Below are 15459 nucleotides of genomic sequence, written 5' to 3'. Positions count from 1 at the left end.
TTTGTTCAAAGACAGTTAAGATTTCTAACTTCTAACAGTTTAAATTCCTTTCACTTCCACAGTTAGATTGCTCTCCCACCCATTTGCTGTGTTGGCAAATATATGTAATTGGACCTTGAGAATCTGAGTAATAGCCAATCTCTATCAAAATTTCTTCAAAAGTAATTCGAAGAAGTCAGTGTTTGGCAAACTATCTTATTTTCCAGGAGGACTTGTCAGTTTATTTTTCATACAAAATATTGTCAAGATCATATTTGATACAGGTGCTTTATAATGTCTATATCTGATATGCCTGAAAAGGGTTAAATTATAACCTTAAAATGACAAAATACTTCCCACTAACAGTAGTAATGTTGATAATTCCATTCCTATATCTGCTCATTCTCTTCTACTTTTCATAGTCTCACTAAACTAAATATTACATATTGTCTTGTACAATGCTAACGTGGGTTTATTTATGCACTGATTTGCTACAGGCCAGAAAGGGCCTTTTTTAGTTATTGCAACTTAAAAATATAATCAGAAATATTTTTAAGCCTTTCTAGTGACAACATAAATTTAACATGATGTTCTGGAATTACTGCCTTTTTCCACCCCTTCCTCCAAATATTCTTTTGATTAGGTCTAAATTAGAACTACTTGATGCAAGAAAATACTTCACTTGTCAAAAAAGTGTCCTTCATCAAGTGTCAAGGAAGTAAATTAATTTGGAAGAGCAGTAAATTTTCTTTTCTAGATTTATTTTCAAGGTCCTGCAGTTCCTTTATAATCTCAGGTTTCATACAATGTTATTATTTGCTGTTGCTCAAAACACATGGTGTGCCATCGTTAAAATGCCGGAAGATCTTTAAGATCCATATATAATGACTCCCTCTCTATTTCTCTCTCTACATGTATATATATATAGCCATCTAACTGTGAAAGTAAAAATGTATATATATATTGAAATATATATATTGAAATATATATATATATATATATATTGAAATATATATGTTTGAACCAGTCTCACTAGTAGCAATTCATCATATTTTGTTGGACTTATTTGGCAAATAAAAAGTCATTATAAATCAAGCCCAGTGAATAAAGAGAGTTATGCTGGAGAGAGAGAGAGACATTTGTGGGTAGAAATGAGAAATGGCAATATAAATTATTTTTCTCCATTGCACTATGAACAATCTTTAATTTAGAATAAGAAATGTTATATTTAAAATAATCAAAGAAGCCATTTGTCAGAAAGCTATTCAGAAATAAATATCAACTCAAATGTTGTCAAAATGCATATTTATAGCAAACTTATTATTTTTCTTTTAGTGACAGCTTAGGAATTAATCATAAAAAAGGACACATTGCCCCACTGTTTTCTCAAGAACTTTTTTCCTGAACTTTATTCTTAACTCATAACATGAGGATTAATATAACCAATTTATGTCTTTGACTATAACACTACCCAAATTCAAACTCTGCAGTCATTATTTAAATATTAAATTCTGATTGTATACAGCATACTAATTATGCTATATCAATAATTACACTAATTTGGTGAAAATTAAGAAATACATTACATGTATTTGGCTGATTAAAGTAAGCTCTTTCTAAGACTTTCTGTGTTGGTGACATATTATTTCCTATTATAATTATTTAAAAATCTGCATAACATTTGGTTATCCTCTTAGTCACCAGTCACATCAACATTTTACTTTTTCTCTCTACTGTAGGAACATAGTTCCCTGGGATGTAGCATTTAGTTAAATAGCTTAGTCTTTGAAATAATTGGATCTTTTCTTTTTATTGGAAATGTGGGGTTGACTTCTTCATCTTCAAATGAAAATTATTTTATTCATAGCCATCTAATAAATGAATTATGCCTATGTACTCTAGGTTGTCCATAAGAAAATCCTTGGCAGAGCTTTTATTGTGATTCTGAGCAATCACCCATCACTTGCTTTATCTTTGTTAACTTGATCCATGCTCTCTTTTCCTGAAAAATTATTTTTTAACTAAAATTTCCAATATATAATTTATTTTATAATGAATTACTCATATGCTGAAGCTGATTGTGAACATATTTTAAGCTGGATTCAGTGGAACTGAGAAAATGCTTGACACAAAAATGGATTAGGAATATCAAATGACTTATTGCTTCTGTAGAATAAATTGCTTTTCTTTTCGTTTCTGAATTATTGCAGTAACAATGTATCCAAAGCAGAAAATTTGATGATTTAGTTAAGACAGGCTTCTACTTGGGGACTTCCATGGGGCCTGTCCCATTTTCGTCTCTTGAACAAATCTTGTACTGTGGAAAACAATACAAATAATAATAATAATTTTAAAATCCAGAAAATAAACCCAATAATGATAGCAGAGAAATATATGATAATAATATTTTCCATAATTTTGATAAAAATAGGGGCTAATTATAGTGACAGAATTTCCCATATAGATGTAAAAATTACAAACCTTTAGCCTTATGTATATATTTTTTAATATAGTGCGTGAGTCTTAATGCCAATGACAGATATGATTAATGCTGAAGAACTGTGTAAAGTAGCTATCACTGCCTTGACTAATTCATTTGCAATATTTAGACATTTGAAAGAACTATGTTTAAAGAATTGTGCATAATAATCACAAATATTCCACAGATGAGAAAATTGCAGAAATATAGAGAAGAAATTATATTAACGATAAGAAGTTACTGCAGGTTCACGAAAATATTATTTGTGCTACAAAATGGGGTTTTTAATTTTTTAAAAAAGCTTTCCATTGAAACTTATTATCGATGCAAAAAATTAACCACATTATAGTTACCATTTTCTGTAATAGATTTCAAGTACAATTTTACTTGTCTTGTTTTAATTATAGAAATAAAATATACATATATACTTTGAGTCACATATATATGATTTATTCATATTATGAGCAAAAATATCTACATTCTTTTAAAACAATGGTTTTTTTAAATGTCTTTGGCTATGGGATATTTTTTTCAAATAAAATTTTGCTTTTAAAATCAACATGCTTATAGTACCGTCCCACTTACAGTACCATCCCACTTACAAGTGAGAACATGTGATGACTGGTTTTTAGTTCATGTGTTAGTTTGCTGAGAATGATGGTTTCCAGCTTCACCATGTCCCTGCAAAGGACATGAACTCATCCTTTTTTATGGCTGCATAGTATTCCGTGGTGTATACATACAACATTTTCTCTATCCAGTCTATCATTGATGGACATTTGGGTTGGTTCCAAGCCTTTGCTATTGTGAATAGTGCTATAATGAATATACATGTGCATGTGTCTTTACAGTAGAATGATTTATAATCCTTTAGGTATATACCTAAAAATGGGATTGCAGGGCCAAATGGTATTTCTAGTTCTAGATCCTTGAGGAATCACCACACTGTCTTCCACAATGGTTGAACTAATTTACACTCCCACCAACAGTGTAAAAGCATTCCTATTTCTCCACATTCTCTCCAGCATCTGTTGTTTCCTGACTTTTTAATGACCGCCATTCTAACTGACATGAGATGGTATCTAATTGTGGTTTTGATCTGCATTTCTCTAATGACCAGTGATGATGAGCTTTTCTTCATGTCTTTGTTGCCTGCTTAAATGTCCTCTTTTGAGCAGTATCTGTTCATATCCTTCACCCTCTTTTTGATGGGGTTGTTTTTTTTCTGGTAATTTTTTTTAAGTTCTTTGTAGATTCTGGATTTTATACCTTTGTCGGATGGATAAATTGCAAACATTTTCTCCAATTCTGTAGGTTGCTTGTTCACTCTGATGATAGTTTCTTTTGCTGTGCAGAAGGTATTTAGTTTAATTAGGTACCATTTGTCAATTTTGGCTTTTGTTGCTATTGTTTTCGGTGTTTTAGTCATGAAGTCTTTGCCCATGCCTATGTCTTGAGTGATATTGCACAGGTTTTCTTCTAGGGATTTTGTAATTTTAGGTCTTATGTTTAAGTGTTTAATTCATCTTGAGTTAATTTTTGTATAAGATTTAACGAAGGGGTACAGTTTCAGTTTTCTGCATAAGGCTAGTCAGTTTTCCCAACAACAGTTATTTAATAGGGAATCATTTATTCATTGCTGTTTTTTCAGATTTGTCAAAGATCAGATGGTTGTAGATGTGTGGTGTTATTTCTGAGTCCTCTGTTCTGTTCAATTGGTCTATATCTCTGTTTTGGTACCAGTCCCATGTTGTTTTGGTTACTGTAAACTTGTAGTATAGTTTAAAGTCAGTGTGATGCCTCCAGCTTTGTTCTTTTAGCTTAGAATTGTCTTGGCTATACAGGCTCTCTTTGGTTCCATATAAAATTTAAAGTAGATTTTCTAATTCTCTGAAAAAAGTCAATGGTAGTTTGTTGGAGATAGCATTTAATCTATAAATTGCTTTGGGCAGTATGTTCATTTTTACAATATTGATCCTTCCTATCCATGAGCATGAAGTGTTTTTCCATTTCTTTGTGTCCTCTCTTACTTCCTTGAGCAGTAGTTTGTAGTTTTCCTTGAAGAGTTTCTTCACGTACCTTGTAAGTTGTATTCTTAGGTATTTTATTTCCTTTGCAGCAATTGTGAGTGGGAGTTCACTCCTGATTTTGCTCTTTGTTTCTATTATTGGTGTATAGGAATGCTTGTGATTTTTGCACATTGATATTGTGTCTTGAGATTTTGCTGAAGTTGTTTATCAGCTTAAGATTTTGGGATGAGAAGATGGGGTTTTCTAAATATACAATTATGGCATTAGCAAACAGAGACAATTTGACTGTCTCTCTTCCTATTTGAATACCCTTTATTTCGTTGTCTTGCCCAATTGCCTTGATCAGAACTTCCAATATTATGTTGAATATGAATGGTGAGAGAGGGCTCCTTGTCTTGTGTCAGTTTTCAAAGTGAATCCTTCCAGCTTTTGCCCCTTCAGTATGATATTGGCTGTGGGTTTGTCATAAATAACTCTTATTATTTTGAGATACGTTCCATCAATACCTAGTTTATTGAGAGTTTTTTTGCATGAAGTGGTGTTGAATTTTATCAAAGGCCTTTTCTGGATCTATTGCGATAATCATGTTGTTTTTCTCATTGATTCTGTTTACATGATAGATTATGTTTATTGATTTGTGTTATGTTGAACCAGCCTTGTATTCCAGGCATGAAGCCAACTTGATCATGATGGATAAGATTTTAATGTGCTGTTGGATTCAATGTGTCAGTATTTTATTGAGGATTTTCATATCGATGTTCATCAGGGATATTGGCCTAAAATTTTCTTTTTTAGTTGTGTCTCTGCCAGGTTTTGGTATCAGGATGAGGCTGGCCTCATAAAATGAGTTAGGGAGAAGTCCCTTTTTTCTAATGATTGGAATACTTTCAGAAGTAATGGTACCAGCTCCCCTTAGTACCTCTGGTAGAATTCAACTGTGAATCTGTCTGGTCCTGGGATTTTTTTGGTTGGTAGGCTATTAATCACTGTCTCAATTTCAGAACTTGTTATTGACATATTCAGGGATTTAACTTCTTCCTGATTTAGTCTTGGGTGGGTGTATATGTCCGGGAATTTATCCATTTCTTTTAGATTTTTTAGTTTATTTGCATAGAGGTGTTTATAGTATTCTCTGATGGTAGATTGTATTTTGTGGGATCAATAACGATAGCCTCTTTATCATTTTTTATTGTGTCTATTTGATTCTTCTCTGTTTCCCTCTTTATTAATCTGGTTAGCAGGCTATCTATTTTGTTGATCTTTTTAAAAACTGGCTCCTGGACTCATTGACTTTTTGAAGGGTCTTTCATGTGTCTATCTCCTTCAGTTCTATGCTGATCTTAGTTGTTTCTTGTCTTCTGATAGCTTTTGAATTTGCTGTGCTTGCTTCTCTAGTTCTTTTAATTGTGATGTGATGGTGTCAATTTTAGATCTTCCCTGCTTTCTCTCATGGTCATTTAGTGCTATAAATTTCTCTCCAAACCCTGCTTTGGCTGTGTACCAGAGATTCTGATATGTTGTGTCTTTCTTCTCATTGTTATGTGAGAATTTGATCCTGTCATTCAAAATAACCTAGCTGGTTATTTTGTCCATTACTTGACACAGTTTCTTCACAGTGTCCATGGTCTGTACAATTTGCTATATTTTTGCAGGGCTTCTGCCGGTTTTTCCTTTCCATGTTTAGTGCTTTCATCAGGAGCTTTTGTAAGGCAGGCCTGGTGGTGACAAAATCTCTTAGCATTTGCTGGTCTGTAAAAGATTTTATTTCTCCTTTGCTTATGAAACTTAATTTGGCTGGATATGAAATTCTGGATTGAAAATTCTTTAAGAATGTTGAATATTGGCCCCCTCTCTCTTGTGACTTGAAAGGTTTCTGCTAATAGATCAGCTGTTAGTCTGATGGGCTTCCCTTTGTGGGTAGGCAGATCTTTCTCTCTAGCTGCCCTTAACATTTTTCCCTTCATTTCAACCTTGGTAAATCTGATGATTATGTGTCTTGGGGTTGCTCTCAAAATCGAAGACTAAATATACTTTAGGGAATGGCAAATGTCGGTTTTTGACTCATTGCACATTTGGATCAGAAAAACATGTTCTTGGCCACCGAAAAAGTATGGAAATATCCCTGTCCCTAATGAGATAAGCCTGCCATGGGGGATGAGCTATTCCCAGAATGGGCTGATTGGGTTTGGGTTGCTTAGCATGGTAAAAGTTTGCACTGTATTCTCCCATAGCATTTCCCTCCTTTTGGGGATCCAGAATGTAATATAAAAATGGGACACTTATTTTTGGGGATTTGTTTTTGCCTTCCAGCTGTGCCTAGTTATTGGGCCCTAGAAATTGTATGCTTTCCTGGTCCTGTTCCTTGAAGGTCTGAACTCTGAAGCCAATTTAAAAAATTAACAAATGTCAAATGAAAAATCCTACAATACTGGATCTTCTTCTGTCTGTTTGCATAGTTATGTATGTGTTGTCTTTGTGATATATATATATATATATATATATATATATATATATGGCAGCTCTAATTTATTGGCTTAAAGAAAAATCAAATATTTTGTGAGAAAAACAAAACTAATGCCTTTTAGTTCATGTGACTTCAGTGTTAGGAAATAAAGAGTTTTAAAGATTATAGGTAAAATAAAGACATTTGGTCTAAATCAGGCAGGTCAAATATTAGGTTAGGCCTGGAGACATTTAAAATTAGCTATGCTCAAAACAGTTGGACTTTATTAGCACTTCTGTCTGATGTCCTAGGCTCCAAACCTAATACATAATTAAAATTGCTTACTAACCAGACTTTACACCAAAAGTCGCTAAGAGTTAACAGTGTAACATGTACTTGAAACTACTGAAGAAACAGTTTTACATGCAAGGTGCATAAGAAAAGTAAAATGTTATTTTACTAAAAGATTATAAGGCATATGAATGTAAATTTTTGCCTTATTTAGAGAACTAAAGAATTATTTTAAATTAGATAGGACAAAGCTAAATGTTTGAGCAGATTGTTAAAAGTTTGTGAAAAATTAATTGTAAAAGAGACTCTGTGTATGAACATGTTGGCTAAATTTAAAGCAGTATTGTTCATTTTTTTCCCATAAATTTAACATTGGAATAAAAGCATAACAGGGTTTTCTTGGAACACTGATCTGCTCCTTAACAAAAATTATAAAGGGTTATAAAATGTTTATGAGAATCTCACCTTATGGACAAACTGATTAAGATTGGCTAGATTATTCTATAAGGTTTTGTTTAAAAATGGGATGAAATTAATAGTACACTAATGCAAGGGTAAAATTTGGCTTTTTCTTGAATAAGATTTTCAAGTGATATTAAAGGATAATGAAATATTTTTGTTTGCTTTTACAATAAACTACAGTAAAAAGAAGGGAAAGACAAGAGACAGATTTTTTTGGAAAGCTAAGTCTTCCCTCTATAAATGATGAAATGTTTTTGCCTTTCTTAAAATTTTGAGTTATCATTTTGGCTAAATGAATGACTTACGTTGACCTGGAAATATATTTTATTATGTCAAGTGTTTTAAACCTGTAACATATTTGATCCAAAAAAGGAAATTTTTTAAAACAATGGGAGACCATTGTTTTGGACTGAGCTTATGTACTAGGCCCCAACAAACCAGACCAAACCAATATGGTATCGCCCATGTTAAATGGGACATAATCAAACTAAAACTTAAGGAAACGCATAGATCCTAGACTAGACCAAGTTTTGTTTTTCTTATGTAAACAGTACATTGCAGCATAAGGAGGTACGTTCTACTTGGTCCTTGTTCTTCCTTGCAAAATCCACTGTTATACTGTTTCCAAGTGGGGTTCAAAGCCAATGGGGATAGTGGCATCAATAAATAAAGTTTTGGTCAATCTTTCAAGATTGAGAAGATGATCAAAAGGTGGGAATTGTTATAACAATTTTAGCCTAAAGCTTCGTCTTTACATATTTAAGTTTGGCCTAAAGGTTTCTCTGTATATCATGAACTATAGCAAGCAGAGGCATAACCAGACTGTAGCCTACACTTGTACCAATAACTGAATTTTGCCAATTAAATGCAGCCAACTGTTCAAACCATGTTCAAATAAGGCAAATGTCAAACTATAATCAGTCCACCTGTTTCTATACCTCATTTCTGTTTTCTGTACATCATTTTTCTTTTTCTGTCCATAACTTTTCTTCTACCATGTGGCTATGCTGGAGTCTCTGAGCCTACTCTGGCTCAGAGAGCTGCCCAATTCACAAACTGTTCATTGCTCAATTCAACTCCTTTCAATTTAATTCAGCTGAAGTTTTTTTCTTTTATCAAAGAATATTGTGTGATCTGCTGGTGGGTTTCACTATTTATGATTAATCATTTTGGCTGTGGTACATTCCCACTTTACTTCTGCAGTGCAAGCTACCTGACATTGCTTCTTCATTTTATTCTTTTTTGTTTGATTTTTCTACCCAGCTATTCCATCATCCCTGTGATTTACATTTTTGAACAGTAAAGCATTCTTGGGAACTCTTCATATTCCTGCATTGAGGAAAGGGATGTTTGAGCCTTTTTAATAGTGGCAATTATACATGGCTGATAAACTAACCAGAAATTGTGTTTTATTGCTAAACATTCCAGTTGTTATTATGGATATATTATTTAAGAAACAAAGAAGCAAGCTTGCATGGTGTCAAAGCTCACTCATGAGATTGATCCTTATTGGTGGAAGAGGAAAAAATCCTATAGTCGGCTACTAAATAAGTGGCAGAGACTATATATAAGAACAGAGAATATGACGAGAAGAGAAAGGCAGAAGTCATTTATTTAAAGCACAGATTTTACTCTGTTTTTCATTATATTGTTCCATACTAAAAAGCAGAGCTTTGTTTTACTTGTAAAATTCTGTTTTCTTACCTCTAAGTGACAGTGATGAATTTTGAGGGCCTCTTTTTGTGAGGTGGTTTCAGTTCTATATAACCAATGCTTAGGAGCTTTTTGAAGAGTCTTTCAAGCTTGGTATCATTTACAGTATTAGGAGTCATCTTATTTAAACTTCCATGTACTTCTGAGAATTTTGTATTGGTTCCATCTTATAAACTGATTTGGTAGTTTGATAACAGTATAATAATATTCTTTAATTTTAAATATGTTGAGGGAATCCTTACCAGCTGCCAAACTTGTTGTAATTCCAGATGGGTTTCAGATATTTTAAAATTCTGTTATTAATTTTTCAATTCTTTTGACCATTCTTATGACTTGAATAATCTGCATGTAGCTTTGGACCCATAATTATAGTTTAAAATGTAATTTAAATGTTAAAATATTTAAAACTGAAGAAATCATAAATTATAATAAAATCATAATAGTCATTTCAGCGTTGTTTTTATTTCCTATCATGGAACACCTGAACTTAAACATTTAAAATATGTATTTTTAAACTATGGAACTATTTATAAATTTATGAGCCACAAATTTGCTGGGAAGTTTAACAATTTTATAAGTCATTTTTAAAGCAATCATAATAAAAGAAAAATATGTTGTTAGTATGTGCCAGGCTTATTCTCCAAAACACTATTTCTGTGAGCACCTGTGACTTGGACAAAAGCCCCACATTCCACCTTTCCTTCTGTGTGTAAAACAAATCTGTGCCTTCACATGCAATGCCTCCTTGCCTGATACAAAAGCAGTGCTTCACTGAAGTTAAAAACATGGGCTTTGAGTCAGGATGGCTATTATTAAAAAAATCAAAAAATCATCACTAATCATCAGAGAGATGCAAATAAAAACCACAGTGAGATACCATCTCACACCAGTCATAACGGCTATTGTTAAAATGACAAAAAATAACAGAGGTTATTTGGTGAGGTTGCAGAGAAAAGGAAATGCTTATACACTGTCAGTAAGAGTGTAAATTTGTTCAACTATTGTCAAAAACAATGTGGCAATTTCTCAAACAGCTAAAAACAGAAATTCCTTTCAGTATAGCCATACCATTCCTGGGTATATATATCCAAAGGAATATAATTTTTTTGTAACCATAAAGACACATGTATGCAAATGTTCCTTGCAACACTTTTCCCAATAGCAAAGATATAGAATGAACCTATATGTCTCTCAATGACAGGTTGGATAAAGAAATGTGGTACCTATACACCACAGAATACTATGCAGCCATAAAAAATGAAATTATGTCTTTTATGGGAACATGGATGGAGTTGGTGGCCATTATTTTTAGCAAACTAAAGCAGAAACAGAACAAATACTGCATGTTCTTGCTTTTAAGTGAGAGCTAAATGATGAGAGCACATGGACACATAGAGGAGAACAACACTGGAGTCTACTTGAGGGTGAAGGGTGGGAGGAGGGAGAGGATCAGAAAAAAATAACTAATGAGTATTAGGCCTAGTACATAGTAACAAAATAATCTGTATAGCAAACCCCCATGACACAAGTTTACCTATATAACAATCTTGAACAGGTACCCTTGAACCTAAAGTAAAAGTTAAGAAAGGACAAAATTGATTTGGAAAAGAACTCAAGTGCTTCTCTTGTCCCTCAGTATTCTTTTCTGTGAGCAGTGATGATAACACCACTCTATAACTTGCTATGAATTTACAGGGATTAGATTATATGATACATCTGAAGAACCTAGTATATGCCTTACATATTTGCATGCATGTAAATAATGACAGATATTTTTAAATTATAATTTTTCCATGGGTGGTCATTTCTTTGCATATTTTGAAGGAATTTACCACATCAACGTTCTGGTTTCTAAATTAAAATATTTACTAATTTCCCAAGTAGCATTATATCTCAAAATCAATATAAGATTGATCTATAGGAAATGTATTCTGGGTATTTTTCTTTTCACATATAAAAAATCATCTTAACACTCCAGGTATGTCAATGCCTTTTATTAGTTCCACAGATGCCAATTATTGCTTTAGAAAGATACTTCATATTTATACTGTAATTTTACATTCTCCAGAGCAAATGATCAAGGTGAATATTTCATTTTTATAAATAATTTAAATTTTTATTTTAGATTCAAGGAGCACACGTTCAGGTTTCACATGGGTATATTATACGATGCTGAGGTTTGGTGTGTGCATAAATGAGCGTACAATTCAAAAGGTAGTTTTTCAGCTTTGTCTTTCTCCCCTTCTTGCCACTTCTAGCAGTCTTCAGTATCCATTTTTCCTATCTTTATGTCCATACATACCCAATGTTTAGCTCCTGCTTATAAATGAGAACATGTGGCATTTGGTTTTCTGTTTCTGTGTCAATTCACTTAGGATAATGACCTACAGTTTCATCCCTGTTGCTTGAAAAGATATTATTTCACTTTTTTAATGGCTATGTAGTATTCTACGGTGTATATATATTACATTTTCTTTATTCAATCCATTGTTTGTGGGCACCTATGTTGATTCCATGTCTTTTTTATTGTAAAAAATTCTGTCTTTTTTTAAAATAGAACAATCTGTTTTCCTTTGGGTATTGCCCAATAATGGGATAACTGGGTCAAAGGTAGTTTGTTTTGAATTTTTTGAGATGTCTCCAAACTTCTTTCCACAGTGGCTGAACTAATTTACATTTCCCCCCAATAGTACATAAGTATTCCTTTTCTCTGCAGCCTCACCAGCATCCATTATTTTATGTCTTTTTAGTAATAGCCATTGTGAACAGTATGAAATAATATCTCATTGTGACTTTGATTTGCTTTTCTCTGATAATTAGTGATTTAGATCATTCTTTCATGTTTATTGGCTACTTGTGTGTCTTCTTTTAAGATGTGTCTGTTCATGTTCTTTGTCCATTTTTAGTGTTCTTTTTGTTGTTGTTGTTGTTGTTTTGCTTGTTGAGTTGTTTGTTTAAGTTTCTTAAAGACTCTTTATAGTAGGCCTTGGTTGGGTGCAAGGTTGGTGAACATTTTCTCCCATTCTGTGAGCTGTTTTTTTTACTCTGCTGAAAAAATATAAAATGCTTCATGAATTTGCATGTTATCCTCATTCAGGGGCCATGAAAATTTTCTTTATTTCATTCACAATTTTAGTATACGTGCTACCAAAGTGAGTACAACTATTCCATTCTGAGGGGTGAAGGGTCAGAGTAACTAAGGATGAAAATGTCTTGAAATAGTCCAGGAAGATTCCTGAGAAGAGAGTGTAGTTCTCCTGCTGGAGTTCATGCACAGCTACTCCTTCTTCCCAGTTTTTCTGCTCAGTCTGAAAGGTGTCAAATGCATTTTATTACAATCAACTTTTCTCTTGACAGTTTTGATAACTGCAATTAAGATGTATTTTTTAGTATTTACATGAAGATTTTCCATTTTTCCGTCTATCCCAGTCAAGATATTTTCAAATAAAATCAAATTTTACTCATTTTTATTACTTGTTTATTTTTATGTTGATAATCTCTGACAAAATGTGTAGGTATATTTATATTCCTATATATATATTATTTTATATATATATATGAATATATTTAAGAATATTTATAGGAATAAAATATTTATAGGTATACATAGGAATAAAATATATTCCTATATTATATATATAGGAATATATTTAGGTATATTTATGTTCCCATATATTTTATATATATGGGAATATATTTAGGTATATTTATACTCCTATATATTTTAAGTATATAGGAATAATAATCTGAGATAAAGCAACACATATTTATAAATAAAGAATTGAATCGTCGTGATATTTACAAAAAGGAACAAATTTATAAAAGCAAGTCATTCTCCACAGTTTAAAATGTACCTGGAAAGTCTAAAAATCATGTAAGAAGTCTATTTCAAAATTTTCAAACTTGTTCTTAGTTGGAAAATCTTTTCTAAAAATCTAATTTTAGATAAGCCCTATATATTAGAGGAAAACAATGTCTATCATTGAAGTAGTGGAATATAAAATTTAAAAGAAGTAAGTTATAAAAAACACTTTCTGATAACAATTTTGTTAACTATTTTAAAATGCAATGTTTCATTAAATGACATTTATATTTATTTATTGTTGACATTAAAAAAGAACTTTTCTTACTCAGAAATGTAAGTTACTTGAAAAACATAGCATGTATACAAATTGGGATTAATGTTTTGAGAATTTGTAAGGTATCTAGTATTTGACAATTGCCAAATTAATCAATGATAAGCATTTTATTGAAAATAAGCAACTGTAAGAACTTTCTAGGTATTATAAAGAGTATAAGGATGAAATAGACATGGCATCTTTCTTAAGTATGTTATAGTGTAAAAAATGAATCAGTAAGTACAGAAATAATTATGATACAAAGTATGAAAGATGGAAAAATAAAATATTAATTGCAGTGAAGAAACATGATTCTATTTAGATGTTTAATTTTAGCTAGGTCTTTAAATTGATATGAACTTTACATAAGGATGAAAAGGTATTTTAGGCAAATAGATATGAAAAAACAAAAGGTTTGGAAGTATGTATCTATATGGAGATTTGTAAATATTTCACTTAGCAAAAACGGAATTATTGGAGAAAACCTATGAAGAGAGCTTAAATTTAAATTGTAGAGAACATTAAATGGTAGATTAAGGAATTGTGACTATTTTGTATTCAATAGGAAGTAAATTTAATTGTATCTTTTAAAATGTTTTAATCATACCATTTTCCTCTATTAGAAAATGATATTTATTGAACAATACTGAGAAAATAGAAATATACAACAAAAAATTGCCCCATATAAACCTCTTTGGTCACTTTACTTTTTTCATCTTCTTTAGGGCTCTACTCAAATATTACTTTATCAAAGAAGATTATCCTGACCACTCTATTTAAAACACGGTAACCTTCACCTATTCTGTATTGCCTAACCAATAACTGCTTCATCTTTATTCACTTTAGTTATTATTGATGGACATAGCATTTGTGTACTTGTTATTTGTGTGTGTGTGTGTGTGTGTGTGTGTTTGTGTGTCATTTATTGAGAGATTCAGGAGTATGTATCTTTTATTCATTCTTGTATTGCCAATACAAATAAAGTGTATATTGTAGTTGAAGTTTAATGAATATTTTTAATAACTGAAAAATAAAGTCATACTGTACTTATTGATTTATTTGCTTGTCTATCACATATTTAAATTATCTAAAATGATCCAGGTTGCTATAGCCTGGTAATATGGTAATGAAAGCAACAAATTAGATTTCTGGCTTTCATTTATGTCTGGTTCCTGTACACAAATGTTACTGCACACAGCTTGAATATCTGAAAAATTACCTACTGCTATTCAGAACCTGACAAATAATAGATATTTTCTTTTGTTTTAGTTCATTATCATACATTTGGATGTTAAAAATAACAAATTTAAGGATAAAAACACTAATCCTTACTTTATGTTAGAGCCATTAATATCATCTTTGCAAATTTGTCCACCAACTGTCTAATGACTAAGAATAATCAGCAACTTTATATAAACATATGTTACATAGTGTTTTCTCTTTACTTATAGATTTTACCATCCATACCTCCTTGTTAAGAGTTTTTAAGATTTCAATTAATTGTGTTACAATTGTTGAAAATATAGTAATGTATTCAGGCTTGCTTCCAGAGATATAATCTACACAGTGTGAAAAGACTGCAAGCGGGGATATATTTCCTAAATATTGGGGTACTTCATCCATGTGAATATGCCACTATTTATTAATTCCTGCATTAGAACATCTCCAATACGAGCTATAAGGATGATGGTTCTTGAAGTTTAATATTAATTTCTCAGACAGAGATGGCAGGCTATTCTTACTTAGTCTGCTACACATCTGAAGTGGCTAATAGTTTTGTACTCATTAATACAATTTGTAATTATTTTCAAACAGCTAGCCTTCATTTATTATTTATTTTTCACACAGCCCCTAACGTAGTACTTAGCTTCATGATTTTGTCCACTTGACACATTCTAGAATATTTCTTAAAATTCAATAAGTGTTTGTGAAGCTTTATAAAGA

At 31.7% G+C, this 15459-nt stretch overlaps 1 non-coding gene across 1 annotated transcript; it reads right to left on the bottom strand.

Annotated features, from left to right (window-relative positions):
- Positions 1-12449: 12449 nt before the first annotated feature.
- Positions 12450-12557, bottom strand: LOC119469808. Its single transcript, XR_005198648.1, has one exon. It is a non-coding gene; the product is annotated as a U6 spliceosomal RNA (small nuclear RNA).
- Positions 12558-15459: the final 2902 nt, after the last annotated feature.

This window comes from Cebus imitator, unplaced genomic scaffold (genome assembly GCF_001604975.1).
Source record: "Cebus imitator isolate Cc_AM_T3 unplaced genomic scaffold, Cebus_imitator-1.0 Scaffold851, whole genome shotgun sequence".
In the NCBI taxonomy this organism is placed as follows: Eukaryota; Metazoa; Chordata; class Mammalia; order Primates; family Cebidae; genus Cebus; species Cebus imitator.
The sequence above is the reverse complement of the archived record's forward strand: the minus strand, read 5'-3'. Positions and strand labels throughout refer to the sequence as shown.